At 47.4% G+C, this 23,884-nt stretch overlaps 1 protein-coding gene across 2 annotated transcripts in view; it reads right to left on the bottom strand.

Moving 5' to 3' along the window:
- The window catches only part of DGKH (diacylglycerol kinase eta), a 98,027-nt gene extending 77,560 nt beyond the window's left edge, over positions 1-20,467 (bottom strand). For both annotated transcript variants that reach the window (XM_081917743.1, XM_081917744.1), the window contains exon 1: positions 20,318-20,467. The gene's annotated coding sequence lies outside the window, so the exon portion shown is untranslated. The remainder of the gene's footprint in view (positions 1-20,317) is intronic.
- Positions 20,468-23,884: the final 3,417 nt, after the last annotated feature.

The following is a 23,884-nucleotide window of genomic DNA, read 5'->3' as shown; positions in this document are numbered from 1 at the left end:
GCACATTGTGTAAGACATTTAGTGAACTACTGTGTTGAAAAGCTCTACAGACAGACAGCTACATTATTTAAAGCAGTGTTTCCAAAAACAAGGGAAAGCTGTATATAGGAAAGGAAATACAGCACAAAAATTAAGCTTTCAAATTCATGAAGAATTGCACAGACACAGTTCCATTTTCTGGTAGGGATATCTCTGGCGAAAATCAGCAGATTGCCACCAGATGCTGTGCCCAGTCAAATCTGCTCTTGAACACTTTGACATTAATTTGCTTCGGTGTTTTCGTCACAGAGATGCAGGACAGGTTAAATGGTACATGCTACCAATTAAATAAGAACAAAGTATTATCTAATTCGGTACTTCAGCACACAGAGCAAAAAAATACTTAATAAAACCTTTAAACTTCATTATCTTTTAATTTGATTTTATATTCCGATAATGGAGAATCTGGCCATGAGTTAATTATTCCTCTTTCAAGTAGATAATATGTTCTTTTCAAGTGGCTAATTCTGAGTTCTAAAGCAACAGAATTCATTTGAACACTGAACAATATATACCGTATTTTTTTGCTCTATGAGACGCACCAGACCATAAAACGCACCTCGTTTTTGGAGGAGGAAAACAAGAAAAAAAATACTCTGAATCTCAGAAGCCAGAATAACAAGAGGGATCGCTGCGCAGCGAAAGCAGCAATCCCTCTTGCTGTTCTGGCTTCTGGGATAGCTGCGCAGCCTGCATTCGCTCCATAAGATACACACACATTTCCCCATACTTTTTAGGAGAGAAAAAGTGAGTCTTATAGAGCAAAAAATACGGTATATATTTAGAGAGAGAGAGAGCGCTTCTGGGAGTTGTCACCGGAGCGCCAAGTGTCTTCAGTGGCCAGGGGTCAGCAACCTTTTCCATCCGTGGGCCAGTCTACCGTCCCTCAGACCATGTGGTGGGCCGGACTATATTTTTTTTGGGGGGGGGGAGAAATATATGAACAAATTCCTATGCCCCACAAATAACCCAGAGATGCATTTTAAATAAAAGGACACATTCTACTCATGTAAAAAACATGCTGATTCCCGGATGTCCACGGGCCGGACCTAGAAGGCGATTGGGCCGGATCCAGCCCCTTAGTTTGCCTAGGAGGACCTTTTGCCTCAATAAGAAAGCTGTACCCCTTTCTGGATCAGGAGAGCTGGACTGCAGTGGTCCATACACTGGTAACCTCAAGCTTGAGTTGCTGCAGTGCTCTCTACATGGGGCTACTCTTGAGGTTGGTGCAGAGGCTGAAACTAGTGAGGAATGTGGGTGCTGGGCTGCTTGTGGGGGGGGGGGGAGACCACAGCCAGCAGATAATATTTTTTAAGGACAGTAACTGGGTTCCTCTGGAAGATCTACTATATTTCAGACCTAAGCAACTGAGTCTAATTACTAGGATGAGATAGAAATTTCACCTCTGCTCCCCTCACAACATGCCAGTGTTACTACCAGTAGGCACTTATTTTTGTTATCCTTCTTTCCGATTTTGTCTAGGCCACCTCCAGCTTTGACTGCATACTCCAACTAAATGGGGAAGAAGAAGAAGAAGAAGAAGAAGAAGAAGAAGAAGAAGAAGAAGAAGAAGAAGAAGAAGAAGAAGAGGAGGAGGAGGAGGAGTTCAATTTGATATCCCACTTTATCACTAACCAAAAGGACACGGGTGGCGCTGTGGGTTAAACCACAGCACCTAGGGGCTTGCCGATCAGAAGGTTGGCGGTTTGAATCCCTGCAATGGGGTGAGCTCCCGTTGCTCAGTCCCAGTTCCTACCAACCAAGCAGTTCGAAAGCACGTCAAAGTGCAAGTAGATAAATAGGGAAGGTAAATGGTGTTTCTGTGCGCTGCTCTGGTTCGCCAGAAAGCAGCTTAGTCATGCTGGCCGCATGACCTGGAAGCTCCGGCCAGTAAAGCAAGATGAGCATCGCAAGCCCAGAGTCGTCCGCGACTGGACCTAACATTCAGGGGTCCCTTTACCTTTACCTTTAAGGAGTCTCAAAGCGGCTAACAATCTCCTGAGAGAGAAGTGTGACTAGACCAAGGTCACCCAGCAGCTGAATGTGGAGGAGCGGAGAAGCGAACCCGGTTCACCAGATCACGAGTCCACCGCTCTTAACCACTACACCACACTGGCTCTCAGTATGTATGTATGCATACATGCAGTGCATAGCGCTTCAGACAAAGAATTGTTTTGAGTTGGCTATTCCAGATGGATTCCAAGACTAATCACTTGGTCTTTACAGAATCACAGAATTGCTTAGTTGGATGGTAACGTCAATGGTCATCTAGTCCAACCCTCTGCAATGCTGGAATCTCAGCTAAAGCATCCATGGCAGATGGCCATCCAACCTCTGCTTAGAAACCTCCAAGGAAGGAGAGTCGACAGCAACCTTCCCAGGGAGTCCGCTCCACTGTCAAACAGCTCCTACCCTTAGAAAGTGCTTCTTGATGTGAAGTCGGAATCTCCTTTCTTGTAACTTGAATCCATTGGATTCAATGGATTCAATGGAGTCCTACCCTTCACAAGATCAGATACTAAAAAGACCACCTGGCCAAATTAAGACTTGTGTTTCCCTTCCGTTCCATCTCAGGGTAAATGGCTCTTAATGAGTATTATCATCCTCTTGGGTTTACAGAAGCAGTTTGCTTTCACAATCCATTAAGGAAACGGTGGATAAATAAAGAAGACACCACTGGAACTGCCTCCCTAAAGCAAACAAAGTTATCAGCTCAGGTATCTCAGAACATGGAAGGAAACCTTTTGTGTTGTAGTTTAAACAGACACAACTCACGGCTTAGCAGAACCACAAAACTTGTCTTCCATGAACACGGTTTTAACAATGAGTCCGTAAGTGACTGTGGAGGTTTGCAATGCCTTTCCTCTTCCTTGCTTATCTTCACTGGTGTGCCACACTGAGCTGTCAAGGTTTGGCTTTGAGTGCTGTCCGGACTGGGATTTGTGGTTAAGCCCTCTCCTCACTAACCATGAGCTACAACCAAGAGCAAATAGAGGCTACAGCTCTATTCCGAACTTAAAAATGGAAAGCGTAATGCTGGTGGTCAACGAAAGAGGTTTAAAGACTGTCTCAAGGCAAATCTTAAAAAATGTAGTATAAACACCGACAATTGGGAACCACTGGCCTGTGAGTGCTCCAGTTGGAGAACAGCCTTTACCAAAGGTGCCATGGGCTTTGAAGACACTCAGGACGGAAGAGCAAAATGTGCTAAGAGGAAGGCACACTTGGCAAATCCATACCATGATCAACTCCCACCCAGAAACCAATGTCCCCACTGTGGAAGGACGTGTGGTTCCAGAATTGGCCTCCACAGTCACTTATGGACTCATGATTAAAACCGTGTTTATGGAAGACAATCTTACTCAGCTATGAGGGATCGCCAAAGAAGAAGAAGTAACTCATGGCTAGTGAAAAAAGAGCTTAATCAGGAGTCCTGTTTAGAAAGCCCAGCCTTGGCTTAGCTCAGCATGGTGCGGCAAGCTGCTCTCCTGGAGCCCAGACATTTGCAGAGTCCCACTAAGCCACGGTTTGTAGGAAGACCAAAGCGTTCTGGGGCTTAATTTACGAGGAGTTGAAAAAAATGTTTGGAATAACATTTTTAAAAAGACCAGGGTTAAGCATTGTTGGCAGGGACATCCCGAAGGCCTTTCGGGAGGTATTCTTATACGCAACAGCCGCAGCTCAGACTTTGGTGGCAAAGGGGTGGAAGGAACAAGAAACCCTGACAACAACGGACTGGCATTATAAGCTACAAGAATTTGCTGAAATGGAGCAGTTAACAAATACCCTGAGAGACAATTCAAAACAAAAAATTATGGAAAAGTGGGAGAGATATAAAACATATGTTCAAAAATACAGTAAAGGTTCGCTATCTATGCTATGATTGACGTTGGAGTGAGACTGAGTTGGGAAATAAGACTAAGAGCACATATTGATATAGGAATGTATTAGATAATATGTAAAGAAATATACAATAATAAGAGTACATTCATTTGTAAAAAAGGAATATACAACGGGATAGACAGGAAGTCTAGTGTGATGGTATGTATATGATTTGGGGGGGGGAATTGTTTTTGTTTTTTCTCTTTGTTCTTTCTTTTTTCTTTCTTTCTTTCTTTCTTTCTTTCTAGGTATATATATATATAATTAGTATATAATTTTTGTATACATGTTGGAAATTATACTATAGTAAGTCCTGTAATGTAATATGACGTTTACCAATGTAATATAAGAATGTTAACAAATAAATAAAATGCAAATTCCAAAAAAAACAAAAAAAACACCACGGTTTGACTTAATGTGCTGTGCAAACCAGCTGGCCATATTGGAAACTGAGATGCAGTGTTAAGCTACAAATGCAACAATGGGGCTGTTTTTCCTGTATTATACCATACCAGACTACAGGTGAGGAAACTGCGTAACTGAACGATTCCCATGGGAAAAAACCTCCCATTATTAAAAGCAACTACCTCCTCCCTGGCGTATCAGTTTTCTGCCATGCATGGTTATTTAAATGGAGGAGCATTCAAACATGCCGTTTCTTCAGCTACAGTTGATGTGACACAGTAAAGAGGAAACCAGTGTGGTGCCGTAGATAAAGTGCTGGACTTGGAGTCATGGCTCCCACAAGACGACATCGGAGAGCCGTTCAGTGCTGCGAGGATAAAGAGAAAAGGAGGCTCCTTTGTGAAAGGGTGGGATAAAAACTGAACAAATAATATAACCCAGGGAAATTTGCAACCCACAGTTCTGATGCTTGTGAACGTTGGCAGTCGGTCTTCTCTCTCGGGCTCACGGCCCTTTCTGTTCTTCCCTCAATGAATGGGGATATCATTTGTAACCACCACTTCCATCTTTCCCACAACTTTTCTTTTATTTGAAATATATATATATCATTTGGATACTTTTAAATCATGATTCTGCCAACAACCAAATCAAGATTGTATGCTAAAAACAATCCAGTGTACCTTGTGAACTTTAGAAAGCTTTTCTTCCAGGAGGAAGATTTCAGTTCGTATTCTTCTAAGGGGTCAACAAGAACTGTGGGTGTTACTAGTAACCGCAAACACCCTGCCAAGAAAATGTCACTGCTCTGCTTGACATAAACGCACATGATGCCTCCGTTGAATAGGCTACAAGCAAGATCACAAAATGTTCAAAATTCTCACTTCAGTGCACATTTAGCATGGGGAATTGTTTTAAGCCCGTGACTTTCTGTAATGCAAAAGTCACGGCATCAATACGAGAAAGCAACACACACAAATCACTGAGCTCGCTGAAGACAAAGACTTGGTTTGGACTTAGTGCCCAACCACGGCTTGGCTTTATACAAATGACTTGTGCCTGCTTTTTACCCCCTCTCTCCCCTTCGCAGGGACGCAGGTGGCGCTGTGGGTTAAAGCCTCAGTGCCTAGGACTTGCCTATCGCAAGGTCGGCGGTTCGAATCCCTGCGGCGGGGTGCGCTCCCGCTGCTCGGTCCCAGCGCCTGCCAACCTAGCAGTTCGAAAGCACCTCCGGGTGCAAGTAGATAAATAGGGACCGCTTACCAGCGGGAAGGTAAACGGCGTTTCCGTGTGCGGCTCTGGCTCGCCAGAGCAGCGATGTCACGCTGGCCACGTGACCCGGAAGTGTCTCCGGACAGCGCTGGCCCCTGGCCTCTTAAGTGAGATGGGCGCACAACCCCAGAGTCTGTCAAGACTGGCCCGTACGGGCAGGGGTGCCTTTACCTTTTACCTCCCCTTCGCACAACTCCCTCATGGCTTCCCACACCTTCCCTTTCAAACAAAGGATCTTTTCCACTGTGAGAAACCACAGTTTGGTCTTGCCCCTTCAACAAGAATTACACACCAGGATCAATCAGTGCTTTGCCATTCTGCTTTGGAGGGCATAACCAAACTATGGTTTGCTGTGAAAGAAAGGTTGCTGGGAGAGGGACCAAGCCAGGCCAAGGATCACTTGTTGTTGTTGTTGTTTAGTCGTTTAGTCATGTCCGACTCTTCGTGACCCCATGGACCAGAGCACGCCAGGCACTCCTGTCTTCCACTGCCTCCCGCAGTTGGGTCAAACTCATGCTGGTAGCTTTGAGAACACTGTCCAACCATCTCGTCCTCTGTTGTCCCCTTCTCCTTGTGCCCTCCATCTTTCCCAGCATCAGGGTCTCTTCCAGGGAGTCTTCTCATGAGGTGGCCAAATACTGGAGTCTCAGCTTCAGGATCTGTCCTTCCAGTGAGCACTCAGGGCTGATTTCCTTCAGAATGGTTTGGTTTGATCTTCTTGCAGTCCATGGGACTCTCAAGAGTCTCCTCCAGCACCATAATTCAAAAGCATCCATTCTTTGGCGATCAGCCTTCTTTATGGTCCAGCTTTCACTTCCATACATCACTACTGGGAAAACCATAGCTTTTACTATATGGACCTTTGTTGGCAAGGTGATGTCTCTACTTTTTAAGATGCTGTCTAGGTTTGTCATTGCTTTTCTCCCAAAGGATCACTTACGTAACACCAAACCATGCTGTGAACCAGGCCAGTTTCCTAAAAACTGTTCCTCTAGGAAGTATTAAGAAACAGAAACCAACATGCTCTGGATAATACATAGCAACCGCTTTGAAACTCTTTCCCTGTATTTCTGTTTTATGTTGCTTTCGAAAATGTTTTTTGTGGGTCTTTAGACTGAAATAAAGAATGGTGTGCCAGTTTCTTTAAAAACAGGATGACGTGTGTGTTTGTATATGCTGCACCAAACTGCAATGACCGGTACTTTCTCTCCCTTCTGAGAGTTCACCAGATACTCCCCAAATATCTTGTAGTATAGATTTGCATGCAAAATGACAAGATATTTCCCACTTTTAAAGAATGTAGTATTACAAGACATCAAATTCTGCACAGGACCAAATTCTGCAGTTATTTAATGTGCTTACATAGAATTGTGACATACATGCCTAAGATACACGCTGTACTCAATTCTCTGCAGTTAAGCTGCTTTGCTTCTGCTTATAATGAAATAATGCTCTGCACAGTACCAATATACTAGGCAGTTCTAAAAATCACACATTGCCACTACGGGGGCACACCACCAAACCTAATTCTTGGACACTGAAAAATAAGACCAGATTCAGATATGGCTTCACCAACCCCCAACCCACACACACCCCTTTCCCCAGCGATAGCACTTTGTGTCTTGTCCTCAGCCTCAGGATCGCACGAAATAGAAAGAAAGAGCGAAGGAAGTGTTTTGCTCTTGCAGCAGCTCTGAAACCAAATAATTCCCTCTAGGGAATTCCCCCCAATGGATGGGGTGGAACAAGGTTTTGGGAAGAGAAGCACAGGCAGAGCGTTCAGCACCAACGCTCAGCCATACCGTGCTATAAGCTTCATCCTACTCCTCACTCCATAAAACACGGGCAAGACTCACATTCTGACACATGTTGTTTAGTCGTGTCCGACTCTTCATGACCCCATGGACCAGAGCACACCAGGCACTCCTGTCCTCCACTGCCTCCCGCAGTTTGGTCAAACTCATGCTGGTAGCTTCGAGAACACTGTCCCACCATCTTGTCCTCTGTCGTCCCCTTCTCCTTGTGCCCTCCATCTTTCCCAACATCAGGGTCTTTTCCAGGGAGTCTTCTCTTCTCATGAGGTGGCCAAAATATTGGCAAGGTGATGTCTCTGCTTTTTATTCTAACACATAGATCGCTGTTATCAAGGAAGAAAGGCCAGATGTCTCTGATTTTGGATGGGGTTACTCTCCCCCTAAAGAATCAGGTCTGCAGTTTGGATGCTATGACGCCTTCTTTGTGGAACGGCTTCACAAGAAAGGCCCACTTGGTGCCTTTCTGAGCTATTCCTTTGGGTTCAAGCAAAGCCATTCTTATTCCCCAAGGCCTTCTTATTTATTTTAATGCATAGCTTAAATCATGGGTACGCAAACTAAGGCCCAGGGGCCGGATGCGGCCCAATCGCCTTCTCAATCTGGCCCGCAGACAGTCCGGGAATCAGCGTGTTTTTACATGAGTAGAATATGTCCCTTTATTTAAAATTCATCTCTGGGTTATTTGTGGGGCATAGGGATTCGTTCATGTATCCCCCCCCAAAAAAATATAGACCGCCCCGCCCCCCGCCAAGGCCTGAGGGACAGTGGACTGGCCCCCTGCTGAAAAAGTTTGATGAACCCTGGCTTAAATCATTTTAATACTACTTGGGATTTTAGGTGGTTGTTACAGGCGGGTCGTATACTGAAAAGAAAATTATTAAATGCAATGGGTCAAATCCAACGAAATCAGTGATAGCCAACGTGGTGCCCTTCCAGATGGTGTGGGACTACATCATCAATTAACCCAAACCAGCAATAGACAACCGTCAGGGATAATGGTAATTGCAACCCAACAGCATCCTTAAAATTGCCTCTTTTTTATATATAAAAAAGACTTCAATGTACATGTTCAGAAGATAGGCAGTGCTCAGAATTTCATTCTCACTGACAGTGATTTTAGAACTGATAAATGTTTTTCTTTTAAAAAGGAACACAACAAATGTTCACACATTTGTCAAATAATGTGATGTTAAGATCTCTTCTACTGGACAATGCCATCTGCAAAGGCACCACCATATGGCATTTTCCAGCTATGATTAACTGTATCAAAACAGCTAAAAATAATATCTTCCGACAGTGAACCTGCAAAACATATATATATATATATATATATATATATATATATATATATATATATATCCAATTGCAAGCTAAGGAACATATTCTAATATGCAGAAGTACTTCAACCAGCAATATAAACAACCACAGCCAAGAAAAACAGTCAGTGCATGTTTTGGTCACTATTTTTAGCTGCAAGACTAGCCCAATCCATTTAATTAAATTCTAAATCAAGAAAGGGGTTTACTTTCTAGATTGTGAAAGTCTTAATGTTCTTAATTCAAATATACGACACTATCTTGGGTGAAAGAGCTCTTCTCCAATGATCCTTCTCTCCAGTGGTTTCTTGTAACTGCAGGCCAGCCGCCAGTGAAAAGGTAAACTCACAACCGTCCAATGCTTGGGATGCTCTCCCCAGGGAGGTCTGCCTGGCACCTTCATTGTACACCTTTGGGTCCCCAGGCAAAAACGTTCCTTTTTAACCAGGCCATTGGCCGATTCACATCCAATGACCTTTTAGAATGTGTTGGGGAGAGGGGATTATCGGGTGGCCCTTGTTTTTGTTTTTATTATATATTTTGTGTTTTTAATATTGTGATTATGTTGTGGACCGCCCTGAGACCTGCAGGCATAGGACAGGATGCAAATTTAATAAATGATGATAATAAACTAAATGAGTGTTTTCTAACCAGATATAAGTACTTTTGAATTATGTACCACGAGTAAATAAAGTATTCGCGAGTAACTCATTCCAGCTTTGCTCTTTGACAAAGTTATATCGATGAAATGAAGTGTTGGTACTATATTCTGGTTTCGTCCTCATCAGGTAAAGGATGTAATATGGACTTCACACAGAGCCACTGTTATCAGGAATCTTGTTGCACCTCCACAATGCAACCTTTACAGATGTAGAAAATTCTACACTCATTTCCAGCACATTTTGAACTGTCAGAACAAAATATTTGTATAACCTGTTTCACCCCATCTTTTCTGCTTCTTCTACCTACGTCATGACCCCTGAGTCCAGCACTGAGTTGGAATCTGACTCTGTACCAGATGAGGAGGTGGACCAGATTCAGGGCTGTGGGGCTGCTGCTGCACAATGAAAAACCAGTGGGCTTCAAGCTGACAGAAAGCCCACAGAAGAACCTCACATTGAACCAGGGCCTTCAGAGCTGAACTCTCACAGGTGTCTTGCCTAAGCTTAAGGAACCCAATGCCTCCCACAGCACCACACCAGTGCGTCTGGAGGACATGGACCAAAGGACGAGCGCCTACCTTCAGTGGAAAAGGGCTTCACAAGGCTCAATTTGCTTCTGACCTCCGTCGGAGGAAATTGCTCACTTCCAGCTATCTGTGGTTCTGCAACTCCTGGTTGGCCTTGCCCTGTGGGACTCAGGACATCTTGCTCTGATCCGCTGAGTCCAATGCACAGGAAATGTTTTTGCCGCATTTCCTGTAGTAGCTTGCCCTCATTAAAATCATAATTAGACAAAAGTTGAGAAGGGAAAGGAGAGAAGAAGGGAGGCAGCCTAGCAGGCTTTCAGAGACATGTGTTTCTTTTGGCCAGCAATGGATGCCTTGCAACTGTTTCGTAAAACCTTGACTGGAACTGCTCTGGCAAAGTGGCATATCTGAAACACTGACTGCATTCCCTTAGCGTCACAACGTCACTCTCTGTTGGCACGAGAGTCGCTTGCTTCTATTTTATTGCATCATGCGGTTGACTGGCAATGAAGGGTTGGAACCAATGCTAGCCCTACTCAGAGCAGACACTCTCAAAATTAATAGGCCCAAGTTACTCATGCTTAATTTCAATAGGACTGCCACAGCCCAAACATTTCTATTTCAGACTGGCTGAATGGAGTCATCTTATCAAGTACAAACAAGATTCCTCCATAGAGAAGCAGATGCACTTTGAAGAAGAAAAGTTTGGATTTGATATCCCGCTTTATCACTATCCGATTTTGTTTAGCCCACCTCCATCTTTGACTGCATACTCCAACTAAATGGGTATGTAGAAGAAGAGGAGGAGGAGGAGTTTGGATTTGATGTCCCACTTTATCACTACGCTAAGGGACGCGGGTGGCGCTGTGGGTTAAACCACAGAGCCTAAGGCTTGCCGATAAGAAGATCGGCAGTTTGAATCCCCGCGACGGGGTGAGCTCCTGTTGCTTGGTCCCTGCTCCTGCCAACCCAGCAGTTCGAAAGCACATCTAAGTGCAAGTAGATAAATAGGTACCGCTCCAGCGGGAAGGTAAATGGTGTTTCTGTGTGCTGCTCTGGTTCGCCAGAAGCAGCTTAGTCATGCTGGCCACATGCCCCGGACGTTTCAGCCAGTAAAGCGAGATGAGTGCCGCAACCCCAGAGTCGTCCGCGACTGGACCTAACGGTCAGGGGTCCCTTTACCTTTACCTTTAAGGAGTCTCAAAGCGGCTAACATTCTCCTTTCCCTTCCTCCCCCACAACAAACACTCTGTGAGGCGAGTGGGGCTGAGAGACTTCAGAGAAGTGTGACTAGCCCAAGGTCACCCAGCAACTGCATGTGGAGGAGCGGGGAAGCGAACCCGGTTCACCAGATTACAAGTCCACCGCTCTTAACCACTACATCACGCTGGCTCTCTTTGTGCGTGCCATTTACTTCTGAGACTCATAATTCTGAACCATATCTGGGGAACCATTGCCTTCACTGGCTGGAACGAATGGAATCTGGAGTCTGTCAACCTGTGGAGCTTCTGGTTGGCCACTGTATAAGTTGGGCCTTTGGCCTGAAGCTCTTCTGAAGCTCCCCATCCCTGATGTACTCCAACCTGTCCCTTTCTCAGCTTTCCTCTCTTTGAGCCTTTTCCTCCCACATCCTCTTTCTGTTGGCCCACCTTGGTCTGCCTCTCCCCCTGCCTTTGCCCACCCTGCTCTCCCTGTCTCTATTCCTCCATAGCCACATTCTCTTGCTTCCTGGCCAGGGCTGAACTGTGTGACCAGCCCAGAAGCCCTCTACCAGGAGGCTGGCCACATCCAGGAGAAAGGGCTGAAGCACACCTGCGCCAGCAGTGCCTCAATGGGCAGAGAGGTAATGTGGGGTGAGGTGGGGAGTAGGGAGAGACAAGGTCTCAGGCCTTGGGAAGTGTATGAAGGGGGTTTAGGAGGAAATATGGGTAGTTGATACTTGGGACATATTTATTTTGGGCTAACCATTAAGGATCCAAGCAAAGTAAGAGTCAAGCTGTTGAATACAGTACAGTGGTACCTCGGGTTAAGTACTTAATTCGTTCCAGAGGTCCGTTCTTAACCTGAAACTGTTCTTAACCTGAAGCACCACTTTAGCTAATGGGGCCTCCCGCTGCTGTCGTGCCGCCACCGTGCAATTTCTGTTCTCATCCTGAAGCAATGTTATTAACCTGAAGCAGTATTTTTGGGTTAGCAGAGTGTGTAACCTGAAGCGTGTGTAACCTGAAGCGTATGTAACCCGAGGTACCACCGTATGTGGAATGTGCCAGAGAAACATTTCATGTACAGAGGTAGAGCTGGGTCTCATCAGTGTACAGGTGGAAAACCATGTGATTTGATGAGGTTGAGAGAGAAGTTTCCCCCTATGGAAAAACTAGACAAATGTACTTACCGTATTTTTCGCTCTATAGGACGCACTTTTTCCCCTCCAAAAATGAAGGGGAAATGTGTGTGCGTCCTATGGAGCGAATACAGGCTCCTTGGCTTCGACCCGACGAGCCTGTCCTGGAAGCGGAGGAGGAACAGAAGGGTCTCCTGTTCCTCCTCCTGCTTCGCAGCGACGCGCCTGTCCTGGAAGCCAGAGGAGGAACAGAAGGGTCTCCTTCTGTTCCTTCTCCAGCTTCGCTGAAGGGCGCTGCCCCTTCTCCCTCTCTGCGCAGCGCCTCTCCTGTGAAGGAGGGGCGCTGTGCAGAGAGAGAGAGAAGGCGCAGCGCCCCTTGAGCAACGCGTCTGTCCTGGCTTCTGCTTTAGCCCTGCGCAGCCTCTTTGGGCAGGGGGAGCCTTCATCCCGCTGCCCTGAAGAGGCTTGGCGCGGTTACCCCAGAAGCCAGAACAGCCACACGGTATCCCGGAAGCCAGATCCCACTTGCTGTTCTGGCTTCTGGGGTTCAGAATAATTTTTTCTTGTTTTCCGCCTCCCAAAACTAGGTGCGCCCTATGGTCCGGTGCGCCCTATGGTGCGAAAAATACGGTAGTTCAGAAGACTGAGAACAGCAGAGACTTAGTGCGCCATGAAGGGAGCCATGTATGTTAGTGTGATCATGTGCATCAAAGGCAACAGAGAGGTCAAGGAGGGTGAGGACCGCATGGTCGCCTTTGGATTCTGCTTTCAAGTCACATATTTTTTACTCCTTGCTCATCCTTTGCAGTACAAAAGCAGGCTCAATGAGTTTGAAGGACACTCTTGGATTTGACCATAAAAAAGTACAAGTGGAGACTTTAATGCGTATGCTTGTATTGCACAGAGATATTTTAAACCAGGTTATTTTTACGGAGCGCTTAATAGAACACGGATGTTAAAAATAGAATTAAAAATCCTGTTTAAATCAAGTACATTGATAGGAGCATTTTGATATGGATATGATTTCTATAAAATCCAATTATTTTATTTTTAATAGAACACTGATTCCTGTGCACCTTGCTTCTACTGTTAATTTGAAATTGCGAGGTCCAGGATCTGTAAAGATGAATTTTGCGTGTGGACAGAAGTAGGTGTGTCAAAAAGCCATTAGTGTCAAAAGAAATAGTACTGTTTCTACGAAGGTATCCCTATTGCCATACGTCAACAAAAGTTTCAGAAATCTCTCTTCTGTATCATTATAGAAAGGACAGATTAACAGAAAATTAATATCACAATCCAGCTGATATTGGCCACAAACACAGAATCTGCCTTCATGAGTAACCTTGTTATAAGCGACCATCCGGAACATCACTTGAAATCCCAGCTCAATAAAAGCATTTTTTTAGGGAAAGAGGGACAGGTTTCATTAAAAAAAACTGGCCCTAAAATGTTTTATTTGCAAAAGAAAATACCCCATAGGAAATTCTTGTGATTCCCTTCTGGAAGCTACCCAGAAAAGTCAGTCCCACAATGGTCGTCTCTTGACCATGCCCAATGCGACATTCAGCTCTGGAAAATAATAATTGTCTAAAATATCCTGAAGAGCTGTTTCCCAAAATTGATTCTTAACCAATTCCCATATAGCACAATGCAGGAAAAATGGTCAGTTAATAAAATGGTCAGTTGCAATTCGTTAGATGTACCTTAACCGTCCACATTCTACGGCTGCCTTAATTAATAGCCACATAGATGCTGTGTGTATCGAGGTTGCAGAAATTCCCAATGAAAGAAAATAACATTTTTTGGGGGGAAAGGTATTTTGCATAGTTTGGACAACTTCAATGGAATAGAAGTCAGGTCCCCAAATTTCAACACCACAGAGCACTCCGGGGATCACTTTGCTACTGAAAATCTTTAGGACAGGTTCAATCAGCTGTCCTCCCTTATTATAAGCAAACTTCGTCAATAGCCCTACAGCAATTACTTTACGATCTGAAAATAGAGATGCGTGTACTTTTGTAACCCCAGAAAATCTTTAATAACAATAAAAAAATTTAATAGGCACGTTAGAAACTCATATAGATATACAGTGGTACCTCGGGTTAAGTACTTAATTCATTCCGGAGGTCCGTTCTTAACCTGAAACTGTATTTAACCTGAAGCACAACTTTAGCTAATGGGGCCTCCCGCTGCTGCCGCCGTGCCGCCAGAGCACAATTTCTGTTCTCAACCTGAAGCAAAGTTCTTAACCTGAAGCACTATTTCTGGGTTAGCGGAGTCTGTAACCTGAAGCGTATGTAACCGGAAGCGTATGTAACCCGAGGTACCACTGTATATATAATCTAATCAACGAATGGCACCTTAAACCTAGGTGACAGTTGCCACAGTGGACAGGAGCGCCATTTATGTGGGGCCGACGCTGCCCCCCATTTTCAGTGAGGGGGCCAGACCCCATCAATATTCCACAGCCCACGTGGTGGGAGGAGGCTGGACGGGGCCTGTCGCAACTGCAACGGGCACCATCGGGCTTCGTCGGACAGCAGTGGGAGGACCCGATGGAACCCGTCACTGCAGCAAGAGCCAGTCACAGCTTCAGCATGCCTCCTCCCACCTTGTGACATCACACGTTCTGGGCACCCACAATGCTGGGTGTAACCCGACATGCCTGACAGTGGAATGTCTAGACACCATTTCCCCCAATATTGTTTATCATCATCATCATCATCATTACAGTCATACCTCGAGTTGCGTTTGCTTCATGTTGCGTTTTTTTTGTTTTGTTATGAATGCGGCAAACCCAGAAGTGTTTACTTCCGGGTTCTCCACATCACGAATGCGCAGGAGCAATCTGTGCGCTTCGCGCATGAACGCTCTATCGTGTCATGCGCAGGCACAGCGCTCTACTTGCAGACTTTTCAGGGTGCAAACGGCACAGATCACATCCATAAGTAGAGGTACCGCTGTACAGCACTTTATATTTTAAAGAAAAAAATCTCAAAACGGTTTACAACACATTAAAATGTGTTGACATGAGCCAACAGTGTGACGCGGCAGCTAAAAAAGCCCATGCAATTCTGGGCTGCATCAATAGGAGTATAGCATCTAGATCAAGGGAAGTAATAGTGCCACTGTATTCTGCTCTGGTTGGACCTCACCTGGAGTACTGTGTCCAGTTCTGGGCACCACAGTTCAAGGAGGACACTGACAAACTGGAACGTGTCCAGAGGAGGGCAACCAAAATGGTCAAAGGCCTGGAAATGATGCCCTATGAGGAACGGCTAAGGGAGCTGGGCATGTTTAGCCTGGAGAAGAGGAGGTGAAGGGGTGATATGATAGCCATGTTCAAATATATCAAAGGATGTCACATAGAGGAGGGAGAAAGGTTGTTTTCTGCTGCTCCAGAGAAGCGGACACGGAGCAATGGATCCAAACTACAAGAAAGAAGATTCCACCTAAACATTAGGAAGAACTTCCTGACAGTAAGAGCTGTTTGACAGTGGAATTTGCTGCCAAGGAGTGTGGTGGAGTCTCCTTCTTTGGAGGTCTTTAAGCAGAGGCTTGACAACCATATGTCAGAAGTGCTCTGATGGTGTTTCCTGCTTGGCAGGGGGTTGGACTCGATGGCCCTTGTGGTCTCTTCCAACTCTATGATTCTATGATTCTAAAATATCAAATAAAGCAATCCAGAATAAAACAAATTCAAGCTTCAATAAAAGTGTTCTCAAAGTGACATATTGCTTAATAATAATAATAATAATATTATATAATAATATAATAATTATATTATTACTGTATTAGCCCAGTTGCCAACTGTGCATCCAGAGAACTCAACATGGTCACAATTGGACCTGTGTCAGTTGCAAAGCACTCCTGGCCCCTGGATAATTTCTAACACTGCCATATGTTTCTGTGCTTTCGATTTCACAGCCACACTAAACCATTTCCAAGAAAGGGATTCACTGAAAAGAACACCCAAATATCTAAATGATATATAACTTGCTGATCTAAACTCCATTTATACTCAAGAGAGAGAGAGCACTTTATGAAGGTTTCTCTGGCTGGTTGACCAAAGGCGCTTTTCACCATGGGCGACCAAAACAGAAAGTATGGCGATACATTGCAGGCTAACATTATGACGACATAAACCTCCATGGACTACAGTCTACTTCATCAGATGCACAAAGTGTAATATTCAGTTGCGTCTAGGCACAGGGTTGGGGGTGGGGGTGCAACTGTAAAAAGTGAGGTAAGAATGAAATTAAATGCAGAAAAGTAGAAATGGTGAAAATTACGTTACTAACAATGGCCATTCACAGGAGAACAAATCACAGTTGTTCTTTTATCACACAGACATCCTAGCTTTGGTGAGCCACTTAACAGATGCACTGTGATATTTGTCTCTATTAAGCTTAGAAGTGATGAATTCACAGTTCAGCAGTTCTTCCTTTAAAGTTCCACTGTTCTAGTAAGGTCAGCCACAGAATGTCCTGGGAGGTTGAAATGCTTGTCCACCGGTTTTGAAATGGTCATATCTGGTGTCAGATTTACCGTATTTTTTGCCCTATTGGACGCACTTTTTTCCCTCCAAAAATGAAGGGGAAATGTGTGTGTGTCCTATGGGGCGAATGCAGGCTTTCGCTGAAGCCTGGAGTGCGAGAGGGGTCGGTTTGCACCGACCCCTCTCGCTCTCCAGGCTTCGCGCAGGTCTCCGTAAGGCGCGGGAGCCCGGCACCGGGCTCCTACCGCTTGCAGAGAGTTGCCTGTTCTGGGGGCTGGGGTTGGGGAAGCTCGGGCTTCCCCCACCCCAGCCCCGCGCCTGGGGGGGAAATAATTTTTTTCCTTTATTCCCCCCCCAAAAAAAAATACTAGGTGCGCCTTATGGGACGGTGCGTCCTATAGGGCGAAAAATACGGTATGTCCATTGATGCATTTACATACAGACTGGTCTATCTGTACAATTATTATTCTTATTTAATTATTGAATTTATATACTACCCTATACCCGGAGGTGTCGGGGCGTTTCAATGTAAAAACACAATGTAAAACACAAAACGACATTGCTACCTCATGTTATGACCAAGCACTCTTCATGCATTTTCACTTATGATGCACAAAAAGGTTTCTGAATTTGCCACACCTATCATTTAACTGTAACGCTATCACACACAATGCTGGTTCTCCATATTGCAGCTACATTCGTAGATGCAGTTACAGGTAGGTAGCCGTGTTGGTCTGCAGTAGTCGAAACAAAATAAAACAATCCCTTCCAGTAGGTCCTTAGAGACCAACTAAGTTTGTTATTGGTATGAGCTTTCGTGTGAAGGTATCTGAAGAAGTGTGCATGCACGCGAAAGCTCATACCAATAACAAACTTAGTTGGTCTCTAAGTTGCTACTGGAGGGATGCGGGTGGCGCTGTGGGTTAAACCACAGAGCCTAGGGGTTGCCGATCAGAAGGTCGGCAGTTCAAATCCCCGCGACAGGGTGAGCTCCTGTTGCTCGGTCCCTGCTCCTGCCCACCTACCAGTTTGAAAGCACGTCAAAGTGCAAGAAGATAAATAGGTACCACACCGGCGGGAAGGTAAACAGCGTTTCCATGCGCTGCTCTGGTTCGCCAGAAGCAGCTTAGTCATGCTGGCCACATGACTCGGAAACTGTACGCCGGCTCCCTCGGCCAATAAAGCGAGATGAGCGCCGCAATGCTAGAGTCGGTCGCAACTGGACCTAATGGTCAGGGGTCCCTTTACCTTTACGGTGTTACTAGAATGAATTTTTTTACTCATAGATGCGTACAGCTAAGCATAGGCACCAGGTCCCAGTGCCCCTGGGTGCAGTGGCTCCCCAACATTTTGAATAAGGGGGGCAGGGCACCCACAAAGTGTGTCACTGCATCATCACACACACACACCCCGGCGTGCGTGTGCTATGTCACCATGCACCATGTGCGCTAGTGACGCTGGAGTGTGTGCACATGCGGGGGAAAAGAGTGCTGATTGCTTCTCCCAACCAGCCTTCAATATACTGATGAATACAGTGCACTGCCCAAATGCCTCATAATGATGTGCAGGCTGCATATTGAGGGAATAACTTGGACCCCTGGCAAGTTTTTTTTGGAGGGGGTAAATGCATCTCTGTGTGCATTAATATTCCACACTCACTGGACTCCTCATCAGTGAACAGTGTCAGTGTGAACGTTGCTCAGTGACAAGTACTCAGTGGCAGAGGGCAGGACGTCACGCGGGACGTGGAAGCAACATCAAGCGATGTCTCCGCAAGAAAGTTGAGCGAGGTCTTAAGAGTTCACATTGGGCAAGGTCTCAGACCACCATGTCGCAATTGGACCTGCTATTAGAAGTAAGGTAAAGGGGCCCCTGACCATTAGGTCCAGTCGTGACCGACTCTGGGGTTGCGGCGCTCATCTCGCTTTATTGGCCGAGGGAGCCGGCGTGCAGCTTCCGGGTCATGTGGCCAGCATGACTAAGCCGCTTCTGGTGAACCAGAGCAGCGCACGGAAACGCCATTTACCTTCCCGTCAGAGCGGTACCTATTTATCTACTTGCACTTTGACGTAATTGGCAGAATTGATATTGTCCCACATGGTTAAAGATATCTGTTTGACTGGAGAAAAAGTAAGTGCCATAATGTAACAGTAAAGGTAAAGGGACCCCTGACCGTTAGGTCCACTCATGACTGACTCTGGGGTTGCAGCACTCATCTCACTTTATTGGCCAAGGGAGCCTGTGTACAGCTTCTGGGTCATGTGGCCGGCATGACTAAGATGCTTCTGGCAAACCAAAGCAGCGCACGGAAACGCCATTTACCTTCCTGTCGGAGTGGTACCTATTTATCTACTTGCAGTTTTAAATGCTTTTGAACTGCTAGGTTGGCAGGAGCATGGACCAAGCAATGGGAGCTCACCCTGTCACGGGGATTCGAACCGCTGATCTTCGGATTGGCAAGTCCTAGGCTCTGTGGTGTAACCCACATCGGCACCCGCTAAGTACCCCCCCTTCAAGTTGAATTCACACGCTACAAGTCCTGCACTAGCCTGAAAGGAGTCACTCCCATGTCTGGCCACTTGCAAAGGAACATTTTTGTCCCTCCCCACTTTATATCAAGCTACTCCACCCTCCAGCGTTTTAATGTGCTTTAAGAGATGCTCTGCCCTGGGTAGAAAGCCAACTCCTGTCCCTGAACTTCGAGGGCTGATTCTTTTTTTCTTTTTTTGAGGGGGGGACGACGACACGACAAAACAAGATAGGTGCTAAGTGTTCCTGGGGGGATTTTTAAAATCTGAATTATCTTATTCCTTTAGTGCAGGCATGTCCAACAGGTAGATCGTGATCTGCCGGTAGATCACTGGGCGTCTGCGGTAGATCACTGGTAGATCACCGGCTACCCACAAAGAAGCTGAACAACTGTGGCTCCCCTAAAAAAAGCTCAATATTTTACCCCCTCCCTGAAAAAACTCAACAACTTTCACCCGAAAAAGGAGGTAGATCACTGCCAGTTATTAACTCTGTGCCATCCAGGCGCCTACGAGAAGCGGGCTGGGGGCGCGGGGCTCCCCGGGCGACTCCGCTCTTTTCCGGCTCCGCAGGGGAGAGGAGGCGGCGGCGGCGGGCGGGGACGGCGGAGGCTCCGGCGGAGCGCAGGGCTCCTCCGGGCAGCGCCACGCGAGGAGAGGGAGCCCGTTCCCGGGCACATCGCCCTGTCCAAGGCCGGCGGGGCAGCGCAACCAGGAAACCGACGCCGGGAGCGGCTGCCTGCGCTCGGCGATGCCAAGATCGTCGCTTCTCCACGGCGGGGGGAGAGACAGATGTGGCCGCAGCTGGAAGGAGGGGGAAGGGATGCGATGGTCCAAGCCCCACCCCCACCCCGGCCAGGAAGGAAGGCAGGCAGGCGGGGGGGGGAGAGAAGGGCTGATCTGAATGGAGACATCGAAGGGGGACCCCCGATGGCTTCCTTTCCCGGCCTCGTCCGGGATCCGGATCCCCGGGCGGATCTGGCCCCCGACGCCCACCCCACTTTCCCTCTCCCCCCCCCCACGCGCGGCCGCCCACCTTGCTCCGGATCTGGCCCGACGTGGAGACCTTTCGGATGAGCTTCTGGGGCGCCTCGTGCTCGCCTTCGCTGTCCGACGACTCGTCGGCCGGCCCCGACGCCGCCTCCGCCTCGCCTCCTCCGGGGTCCCCCGGCGGCGGCGCCTCCACCCCGGCCATGTTCCCCGCGGGCGAGCGAGCAGCGAGCGAGGAGCCCACGGAAGGCAGGCGCGCCAGCCCGGCTCAGCCCCGGAGAGGAGCCGCTGCCGCCGCCTCCTCCGCCTCCGCCTCCCGCCCGCCGCTCGCTCTTCCCGGGGCGGAGATAGGGGAGGTGGCGGCGATCAAAGCCAGCAGGCTCCGCCGCCGCCCCAGTCCCGCCCCGCCCGCCGCCATCTTCCGAGGCCGCCGCCGCCGCGCACGCTCCGCGGCTCCCACCGCCCGGCTCCTCGGAGGGGCGGACGCGCCGGGACGGAGCCCACCAGGCCGGGATGGGGGGTGGGCGCAGCCTGAGCTGCTCTCTCTCCGCCTCGACGGGGCGGGGAGCGCGGAGGGGGGAGACTCGGAGTGGGGAAAGGCCCGTGCGCTCCGGGGAGGCGGAAGTTGCCGGGAAGAGGGAATCCCGAGGGAATCCCCCTCCGAGCGCGCGGGGCTGAAGTCGTCTCAGGTCCGTGGGGGGGGGCACATTGACAACCTGGCGCCCTTTGGCCCTTCGACGGGCACCAGTGGGCGGGGTGGGCCAGTCCAAGGTAACTCGGGACGCCCCAAGCGCCGGGGGTGCCGGACGGGCGTCCGGGTTGACAGGCAGCGCGGGGCCGTCGGTGGCCCTCGAGAGGCTCGGCCCTTTTGCGACGGCCCTCGTGGGAAGAAGCTCCCGCGCTTGGAGCCACGTTCTCAGGGGGGTACAAGCCCCAACGGGTTCCATCCCGATGTGCCGGGTGACCCCCCCCCCCGCCGTCCCAGGGGCCGGTATTCACGAGGGACGAAGCGGGGATGGCGTTCTCACGTGACGCGCGTCTCCAGAGCGGAGTCTCGGTGCTGCTCTGAGCCGAAGCGCAGCGCGCGCTCCGCGGATCCTGAGCTGCGCCTTGCCTCTCTCGGAAGTCAAAAAAGAGGAGCTGCAACTTCGGGGCACTTTAGATGGGATGGGAATTCGGTCGCTAATTGCTTTAACATCTTAATTAGATTTTGCATTATAATTACTTTCTCAATGATCTGAAATCTGATGAAAGTTAAAAGGGCTGAAGGAGGTAGCGTAAGTGCTGCAATTATCACTATCGTTATTACCATTTATAATATATAATGGACTAATATATAATATATAAGTACTTTTGTAGAAACAGCTAAGGTGCCTGTGCTACACTACTAGCTTTTAGCAGAACTTCCAACACTTTCCTGATTTGCTTTTGAGCGGCAGATAATTATGCCACATTTGAACAGGAGCAATCCATGCAACATTTGTGCTGGTTATTCAGGAGGACATGCCTTTGCAGCTTTAGTATTAGCAACAATTCTAAGAGGTGTTCAAAGCACAGTTTTTCTTGCTGGGCAGACAAGAGGACGTGTGACCCTCTGTTGGTGGACATCATTTCCCACCACCCCAGACCATAGATGAATCATAGAATCATAGATTTGGAAGAGACCCCAAGGGCCATCGAGTCCAACCCCCTGCCAAGCAGGAAACACCATCAGAGCCCTCCTGACATATGGTTGTCAAGCCTCTGCTTAAAGACCTCCAAAGAAGGAGACGCCACCATACTCCTTGGCAGCAAATTCCACTGTTGAACAGCTCTTACTGTCAGGAAGTTCTTCCTAATGTTTAGGTGGAATCTTCTTTCTTGTAGTTTGGATCCATTGCTCCGTGTCCGCTTCTCTGGAGCAGCAGAAAACAACCTTTCTCCCTCCTCTATGTGACATCCTTCTATATATTTGAACATGGCTATCATATCACCCCTTAACCTCCTCTTCTCCAGGCTAAACATGCCCAGCTCCCTTAACCGTTCCTCATAAGGCATCGTTTCCAGGCCTTTGACCATTTTGGTTGCCCTCCTCTGGACACGTTCCAGTTTGTCAGTGTCCTTCTTGATGGGAACTGGCGTTTAACAACCCCAAAAGTACTCATTAATTCTTCCTCGTCATCCTGGAGAAAAGTGACAATTGGGGTGCCGCAGGGTTCTGTCCTGGGCCTGTTGTTCAACATCTTTATAAAAGATTTGAATGAAGGACTTGAGGGGCTTCTCATCCAATTTGCAGGTGACACCAAACTCGGAGGGGAAGCTAATGCCGCTGAAGACAGAATCAGGATTCGAGAAGACCTTAACAGTTTGGAGAACTGGGCACAAGCTGACAAAATGAATTTCAATAGGGGCAAATGTCAGGTTCTGCACTAAGACAGGAAGAACCAGATGCACAAATATAGGATGGGGGATATCTGCCTTACTAGCAGTACACGTGGAAAAGGATATTGGGGTCTTGGTGGACCACAAGCTTAAAATGGGTCAACCGTGTGATGCAGTAGCAGGGGAAAAAAGGTTAGTTTTCTAGGCTGCATCAACAGAAGTATAGTGTCCAGGTCAAATGAAGTAATAGCCCCACTTTATTTTGCCTTGATCAAACCCCACCTGGAGTCCTGTGTCCAGTTCTGGGCACCACAATCTAAGAAGAATGTTGACCAGAAGGAAACTGTGCAGAGGAGGGCAGCTAAGGTGATCATGGGTCTAGAAGCCAAGCCTTATGAGGAACAGTTGAAGAAGTTGGGTATGTTTAGCCAGGAAAAGAGGAGAGTGAGATATGATAGCCATCTTCAAATATCTCAAGGGCTGTCACATGGAAGAGGGAACAAGCTTGTTTTCTCCTGTTCCAGAGGGCAGGACTTGAGCCAATGGATTCAAGTTACAAGAAAGGAGATTCCAACTAAATATCAGGAAGAGCTTTCTGAGAGTAAGTGCTGTTCAGCAGTGGAACGGTCTCCCTCAGAAGGTGGTGGACTCCTCTTCCTTGGAGGTTTTTAAGCAGAGGTTGGATGGCCATCTGTTAGGGATGCTTTAGCTGAGATTCCTGCATTGCAGGAGGTAGGACATTTTTGTGTCATCATATTTTTGTATCAGGTGATGCAAATGATCTATTATGTTAATATATGGATGCAGTACATGTTGCTACTAACAACACAGGCCAAGAAGTCTTAGATGCTCTTCAGCTTGGGGCCCCTGGATGTTGTTAGCCTACAACTCCTGTCATTTCAGACCATTGGCTAAGCTGGCTGGGGATGATGGGGTTGTAGTCCAACAATATCTGGGGACCCAATGCAGAAGAAAACTGATCTAAAGCCAAGTTCATATGTATGGATGAGTGTGTTCCTGTTTGGTACTCCAGTGTCCCGGAAAGCTGTCTGTGGACAAACGCCGACCTGAAAAGCAGGATGGGCGTCGCACCCCATAGTAGCCTTTGACTGGACTTAACTGCCCTGGGGTCCTTTACCTTTTACTTTTCTGCTCCAGTGTCATACTTACAGTAGGGAAATGTCCATTCTGAAAGGAAGTATGATCTGAGAAACCCACAGGAACGCCACATCCTGGGTTGTGCATGCATGCA

The sequence above is a fragment of the Podarcis melisellensis genome, assembly GCF_964234715.1.
Source record: "Podarcis melisellensis genome assembly, chromosome: 7".
NCBI classification, from domain to species: domain Eukaryota; kingdom Metazoa; phylum Chordata; class Lepidosauria; order Squamata; family Lacertidae; genus Podarcis; species Podarcis melisellensis.
The sequence above is the reverse complement of the archived record's forward strand: the minus strand, read 5'-3'. Positions and strand labels throughout refer to the sequence as shown.